Source organism: Hipposideros armiger, unplaced genomic scaffold (assembly GCF_001890085.2).
Source record: "Hipposideros armiger isolate ML-2016 unplaced genomic scaffold, ASM189008v1 scaffold_319, whole genome shotgun sequence".
In the NCBI taxonomy this organism is placed as follows: domain Eukaryota; kingdom Metazoa; phylum Chordata; class Mammalia; order Chiroptera; family Hipposideridae; genus Hipposideros; species Hipposideros armiger.
In genome coordinates this window covers 1,629,364-1,637,109 of record NW_017731669.1, presented here as the reverse complement: position 1 = coordinate 1,637,109, position 7,746 = coordinate 1,629,364, and the positions used below count along the sequence as shown (strand labels likewise).

The 7,746-nt window shown below is 47.8% G+C and overlaps 1 pseudogene; it reads left to right on the top strand.

Moving 5' to 3' along the window:
* The first annotated feature begins 525 nt into the window (after positions 1 to 525).
* The window catches only part of LOC109392207 (FERM and PDZ domain-containing protein 2-like), a 40,664-nt pseudogene continuing 33,443 nt past the window's right edge, over positions 526 to 7,746 (top strand).

The following is a 7,746-nucleotide window of genomic DNA, read 5'->3' as shown; positions in this document are numbered from 1 at the left end:
CTGACAGCCATTCTGTATGTGTCTATACAAATGTCCCCTTTTGGGCCAGCAGAGTGGCGCATTGGTTAAGAGCTGGCTTAGGATGCCAGAGGGCCCCGGTTCGGATCCCACATATGAGGGCCAGTGACACTGCCCTCTACAGCTAAGATGCTGAACAACAGCTCAACCTGGAGCTGGGCTGCCGTGAGTCGCTGGTGATGGCGTAGGCTGCAGCCCCTGCTGCAGTGGGTTGCCATGGGCTACCATATGTAGCCAGCAGCCAGCATGAGCGTCCAGCAGCCGCTGTGAGCGGCCGTCCAGAAGCCGGCGACTGATCTGCCTCGCCCGGGAAGAGCGCAATGATGGTGCCAACTTGGGCCAGTGAAGCAACGTCCTCCACAACTAGACTGAAGAACAAAAGGACAGCAACTTGTCTGTTCCCCTTCCCCGAATTCCCCAGCTCTGTTCCCATTCCCCAATTACCCAATAAAAATTTTAAAAAATAAAAAAATAAAAAATAAACAAATGTCCCCTTTCGACTGCGGGATGTGGATGTGCGATGCACTTGATCTTCAGGTGGAGAGGAGAGTTGTGGAAGAAAGCTCCTCTGTGCAGCAGGACAGAAGCTACCTGCTCAGGAATAGGCTGCATCATGCAAACTGTGAGAGCCCAGCGGCTCGGGCCCTGGAGTGTCTGCATTCCTGTGGAGGTGGGTACAGTGCCCTGAGCATTCCCTGGGGATGGGGGGGTGGGTGGAAGGCAGGCTCCTTCTATTGTTTCCTGCCCCATGTGGGCCAGATGTCCATACTCTGGTGACAGAGAAGCCATGCAAGCTCCACTCTTCCAGGAAGTCCCTGAAGAGAAGGGGCTGAGCTTCGGACACATCTATGTCCTAAAGTAAGCTTCATTTGGCAATTTTTTTTAAAAATAGGGTTATTTGTAGCAAACATAAATTCTTTTTTATTGAGTTCTAACTGTCCAAGTTGATAAAATAAAATATACAACATAAAAGCTTTCCTTTAATTAGTTTCTAGGTGGAGTGAAAAGAAAAGTAATTTGTAAAAGATTGTTTTTGTTATTGCTCTAGTTGTAAAAAGAATGACTTGTAGAATAACCTTCAAATCTACTATTCTCTGCTTTTTAACTGACTCTGAGATTAAAAAAATTGTTTTGTTTATTGTCCCTAAAACAAGGTCCTCTTTGCTGTTATGCTTTATCTTCTCCCTAAAACTTCCCCCAACCCTCTAACCATCATTTTCATTTCCATTTTCCACATGAGGAAACAGACTCAGAGAGGTTAAGTGATTTTGCCAAGGTCACACAGCTAGTAAGTCATGCTGATATTCGCACTCCAGACTACCTGATTCAGGAAAGCCGTGCTCTTTGCCTCTGCCCATGCCCTCTACCTTGCTGTTTGGTTAGTTTCAGAGAGAAGCACAGAGACCCAGAGCTCCCTGGAGCCCGGTCTGACCACCTCAGCACACAGTCACTGCAGCCTGTCTGTTAACAGGTAAGCAGCAAGGTGTACAGGGCTGTGAACTTGGTGTCGGACTTTGGTGGCGGTGGTAGGCACTGCATCCTGCTTCTTTACTGATTACTGATGAGAAGCCTCTTGCTTCCCCTTAAGAAGCTGACCCTACTCTATTGGCAGGTGATAAAGCCGCATTTAAGCAGATGAGGGACCCGGTAGCAACTGTGCTGTCAGGGCATTCTGTCTCCTCTGGAAACCAAGTGTAGGCTCAGTTACAGAACAACAACATGCTTTCATGTCATTGTGATTTTTTATTGCCACGTGAGGCTGCATAACACACAGCCAAAAAACGCAGTGACTGTGAGTTGAAAATTTAGGCTGTGCCCAGCTGGGAGTTTCTTCTGGACTCTGCTGGATGCCTGTGTGCACCTGCAACCAGCTGCAGCTCAGCTAGGCAGCTTAGCTGCTGGGGTGACTGGCTGTTGTCTGGGGGAGCCCGAGCTCTTCTTCAATAGCAGGCTAGCCTGAGATTGTCCACATGACAGTGGCAGAGGTGTATGTGTGTGTGTGTGTGTGTGTGAGAGAGAGAGAGATAGATAGAGAGAGAGAGAGAGAGAGAGAGAGAGAGAGAGAGAGAGAGAGGGAGAGAGAGAGAGAGAAACTCCAGAACAACTAGCCCTCCACAATTTCCATCTCCTTCTATTGGCCAAAGCAAGCTATAGGCCAGCCCAGATTCAAGAGGTGGGGACTAGACTCCACTTCCTGATGGGAAGAGGGACAGTCACACTGTAGCCTTAACTTGTCCTGAGCCTCAGCTTCCCTATTTGAAAGTGGACATGGTGCCTCCCCCACAGGTGTGGGGTGAAGGTGAAGTGGTGTGTACACCCAGCCCAGCTGAGCACCTGCACGTGATCGGCTCTTACTAGCTGGAAGCCATTTCCACTGTTAATCATTCCTCCCCTTCTCTGACCTCTGGCCAACTTCCAGCTGAAGCTTCCCAGGACCTTCAGGAAGGCAGGCGGCCCAGCTCAGGATCCGTTCTCTGTGGCAGCACAAAACTCATGGCCAGCAACTCCTTTTCAAAAGTGTTTCCTGCAAAGTAAGGGAAAGGTGAGCAAAAGAGGACCAAATGCTCCTCCCCAAAGAGGTGTGAGCAGGGAGTGGTGGATGGCTAAAATGGCAGTTGATAATGGACAGGGTCCTTTTGGAATGCCAGGCTCCCTGAGCTGAGATTTCTAGAATTGGATGAAAATAAACCTGAAATCTGTAATTCAGGGCAATTAGTGTTGAAGTTTGGGATAAGAGAGGGACAGATGATCAGTGGCCCCTGCAGTATGCTCATGCCTGCAGGGTCCCCTGACTCTTTGCAGGCAGCTTGGTCTCCACTGAGGGGCCAGCTCTCTAAGCATGTGCTGGACAGTGAGATTGGGGTGGTCTCAGGATGCACCTTCTGCCAGAAACAGCCCTGGCTTCAGCTCTCAGAGCCATTTCCAGTGTTTAGAAAAAAGCATCCCTTTCTCAATGCACTATACTCCATTAGCTGAAAAGCTGTTTTAAGAACCACACAATGCTGTAGCCACCTCGAGGGGATCAGTGCCCCCTGGAACTGTGACAAGTCCCTCAGGGCAGGCTCTTCACTGAGGATGCTGCCTCTGCCAGGCCTTCTGTTTCAGCGTCTGGACCCTTTAGGAACGTCATACCAGATAACCCCAGAAGGTCTTTTGTCTGTCTGCCTGCCACAGAGAGATTTGCTTAAAGCTCCTCAATGAATAAGAGGTGAGCTGAGCCTGGAGTAACCTTAGGACATCCCCCTCCTGTGTGGCTTTGGGCTCCCACACTCCCTGCCTAGCCCCTGCTACCCTCCAAGGCCACTCTCAGGTCCTCATGAACTTGGGAGACACAGAGACAGGTTCAGGAGAACTTTGTACCTTCTTTCTCATCACTCACTAAAGCGTTTCTTTCTCATCACTCACTAAAGACCCTTCTATTGGGGACTCTCTCAGGATACAAGTCACTGCTGGTTGGAGCTTTGGCCTGTTGAGACAGGAGCATGGTGCCCTTGGGAGCATGTTAGGAGACCCAATCATCTTAATCACTGGTGTTTGATATGGGTGAGTTTCTTAACCTCTCAGAGCCTTAATTTTCTGCAAAATAAGTTAAGAATATGTACCTTGCAGGATGATAGCTGGGTCTAAATAAGGATGGGTATTAAAATATTTCTCAGCCACAAGTGTGATGCAGACATAAAGTATTGTGAATCTGAGAATGGCTGCTCCCACATGCTATTGATTCAACATCCAGAACTAGAACAACATTTCACCTAATCTAAATCTAAAGGTATTTTTGTTTTTAAAAAATCATCTAAGGGCCGGCCGAGTGGCTCAGTTGATTAAGAGCTTGCTCAAGAGTTTGAGCTCTGAGCAACAGTGGTTCGATTCCTGGCCCAAACTGAGCAGCTGCTGAGCTGCCAACAGGAGGCAGGATGGCTCAGCTTAAAAAAAAAAACGAAACAAACAAACAAAAAATCATCTATTGCATATAATATATATTTGTACTGTATAAGGTGTTTTATAATTTGATATATGCAAAAGATTATGTAACCATGCATAAATTATGAAACTTACAATGAAATAGACATTCAATTTAGAGCTAGAACATTATCCAAACTGCTATTCCCTCCTATTAGGCTGCTGCTTTGAGGTGCCCTGCCTATCTAGGTCCTCAGCCAGTTTATCACCATGTCACTGTAACCTGTTTCCTGCTGACTCTGGGGAAGAGTGTGCTGGTAGGGTGTAGGGGGAGGTGAGCCCATGGGGATAGCCCAGTCCCAAAGCTGGGGGTCCCATGAACCATGACTCCTCCTCTACCATGAGTGACTCTGGGTGTTTCCCCCTGTTCTCTAGGGCAGAGCTCATCCTGCTGGCAGGAGAGGCCCTTGTGACTCTGCATCTGCCTGGATCAATTGTGGTAACTACTGGGCAGGGGTGGAGGGTGGCAAGGGAACTGACAGCTGGACAGGTCTGGAGGCTGACTGAGCTCTAACTGTGGTCTCAGTCTGGGAGGGCCCCAGGGGTGCTCAGTCTGTCCTCCAGACTCCTGCCAGAGCCCTCTGCCAAGTCCCTCCTGCTTTATGTCCTTCAGCACTTCCTTGTACCCTCTAAGAAGAACCCTCTGTGATTTTTGGCTAAGTCCTGCTTGTCCTTCCAGACTCAGCTCAGCCTTCATCTCCCCATTCAGTCAGAAAAAATTGTTTAAGAATCTAATAGGTGCCAGGCACTATTCCAGGCCCCACATCTATGATGTGAACAAAACAAAGTCCTCTTCATCTGGAGCTTACATTCTAGCATTTATGCATTTGTCTATTTTCTGGGGCAGAAAATTCCATTTCCCTTTTTTCGGCTCTGCTGCCTGAGCCCAGGCAGACTGTGGATCCCCAAAGGGGTTGCAACCTCTGTGTGGAGAGGCACTTGTTACCTGGATTGGGGGTGAACAAGAGGCTTATCCCTGCTGAGTCACCCACAGAAAGAGCTTTGGTGCTGCTAGCCCAGAGTGGGGACAGCTGCTGCCATGCCCTGCTCTGAGATGTCTTGGAGCTTATGAGCCTGACTGGGACCCTTCCTGAGGCAGCCCCCTGCAGAGGAGGAGAATGATGGTGGAATATGAGCTGGTGGATACCCAGGGTATAGGGTGGCAGAGGTCACTGGAGGCCAGGTAAGGTTTGGGGCACAGGGAGCAGAGGAGTTGGCAGCCAGAACCCATTGCCAGAGGTGGGGAGGCAGGACCACTGTGAGCCGAAGCTCCATTGTCCCATTGGACCTCACTTAGAAAACACAGATTCAAAGATCTGATTATTAAGATTTCAAGAGGGCAACTATAGAGCATCGAACCCAAGCACAGGGCCCTTCAGTGCACATGGGGCGACCCCCACACTTCTCTCTCTCCCTCCCTCCCACTCTCCCTCCTTCCCTCCCTCTCGGGTGTGGCCCCTGCACCCACATGTTGAACAACCACTTAGGTGATGCAGATGTGCATCAGGGCAAGAGCCATGGTGGCTCCCAGTGTGCCATGTGGTCAGCTCTGACCAGGATTCTTCCGGAAACCCCTCCCACAGGGTCCTCAGATCTGCACTGGCCCCTGGAGTGTGATGGCAGCTCTGGGTGTCAGGAGAGTCAGGGTGTGGTTGCAGGCATGGTCTTGATGGCACTTAAAACACATATATCAACATCCATCCATGATTGTCCTCTAAGGAGAAATTACCTGGGGAGGTCTGGCCACAGGCTGCCGTGGGAGCAGAGAAGGGAGTGAGTGACTTTATTGTCCAAGCTACAACCAAGGGTCTTGAGCCTGCTGGGAGACTCATAGGAAGTTGCCTTGTGGGGATGGAGTGGACGAACACTTCAGGCAGTGGGTAGTATGTGCAGAGACACAGGCTGACCAGCCTGGGGGTGGTGGAGTGATGGGCTAGTCTGGGCTGCTGAGCAGAGGGCTTGGTGGTCAGGGTGATGCTGTGGTGGCAGATAAATCTGGAATTAACCTGAGAGGGTGAAAAGGCAGAAGGCTGACTGATACGAGTTTTTGGATGGGGCTCTGCTGACCCATTTTTCCATGCGAAGTAATCCCCTTGCTCCAGCCCTATCTCTTCACTGGATCTTTGCCAGCCCAAATTTGCTCTGCTGTACTCTGGGGGACAGTAACAGGTTCAGTGACAGTCCCAGGTGTGTATGATTCATTAATAAAAGCACTGGGCAGTCCTTTTTGTAAGCAGAACCCAAGGGGCAGCTGGGCTTCCTGTTGGGGAGAGACATCAGTGAGACCTGCCTCTCCAGCCTCCCTTGCTCCTGTAGAGCTTGGCAGATTTGTAGAGAGTGCATATTTGAGTTCGACTGCCTCTTACTAATTGCACCACCATGAGTAAGCCCCTTACCATCTCTGAGCCCCATTTCTCATCTGCTGAATAATGTCATAAACATACTCATCTCTTAGGGTTGGTTGTCAGTTAAATGAGACAATGTATATTAAATGCTTAGCATAGCAACTTGCATGGGAAAGACTCCATGTCTTGTAGTTATTGTTACAACTAATACTATTACAACCTTGGGGAGCTCGCCTACTTTGGCTTGGCTTACCTGAAAGGTAAGTGTCTCCTGAGTAGCCCATGGCTGGCCTAGTGCCTAAGGTAGCCCAAGTATCTAGGTACCTGAGCACTATTCCTTCTAAAAAAACTGCTTGAGACTGGGACACCTCACCTTGCACATTCAGACATGAGTTAGCATGGTGAAGGCTTCAAATGCTCATGTGCAAAGTGTCAAGTAAATGCAGAATATTGTTAGGAAATAGGACATGTAAGACCATCTGAGTTTCTGTGATTTGCTGGGTCTGGTTGATAGATCCCAATGCACTGATAAGCAAATGTTAAAAATGTTAAAATGTTAAAAACCTTTCCATCTAGGTAGGAATATAAAATGTACAGCCACTTTGGAAAACAGTATGGTGGTTCCTCAAAAAATTATAAATAGATTTCCTATGTGATCTAGCGATTCCACATTTGCACACCAGGTCTGACAATTAAGTTCGTGAACTTGTTGTAATATGTTGCTGAACTTTTTTGGCATCAGAGGGATTATTCACTATGAATTTGTACAAACTGGACAAATAGTTAACCAAGTTGACTATTTGGAAGTGATGAAGAGGCTGTGTGAAAAAGTTAGACGACCTGAACTTGTGACCAACAATTCATGGCTCTTGCATCACGACAATGCACCAGCTCACACGGCACTGTCTGTGAGGGACTTTTTAGCCAGTAAACAAATAACTGTATTGGAACACCCTCCCTTCTCACCAGATCTGGCCCCCAATGACTTCTTTCTTTACCCAAAGATAAAGGAAATATTGAAAAAAAAGACAGTTTGATGATATTCAAGACATCAAAGGTAATATGACTATAGCCCTGATAACCATTCCAGAAAAATAGCTCCAAAATTGCTTTGAAGGATGGACTAGGCACTGGCATTGGTGCACAGCTTCCCAAGGGGGAGTACTTTGAAGGTGACCATAATGACATTCAGCAATGAGGTATGTAGCGCTTTTTCTAGGATGAGTTTGCGAACTTAATTGTCTTACCTAGTACATACCCAAAATAATTGAAAATTGGTGTCTTGGAGATACTTGTATACCTATGTTCATAGCAACATTATTCACAGTAGCTAAAATGTGGAAGCAACCCAAATGTCCATCAGTGAATGAAAGGATAAGCAAAATGCGGCATATATATATATATATATATATATATATATATA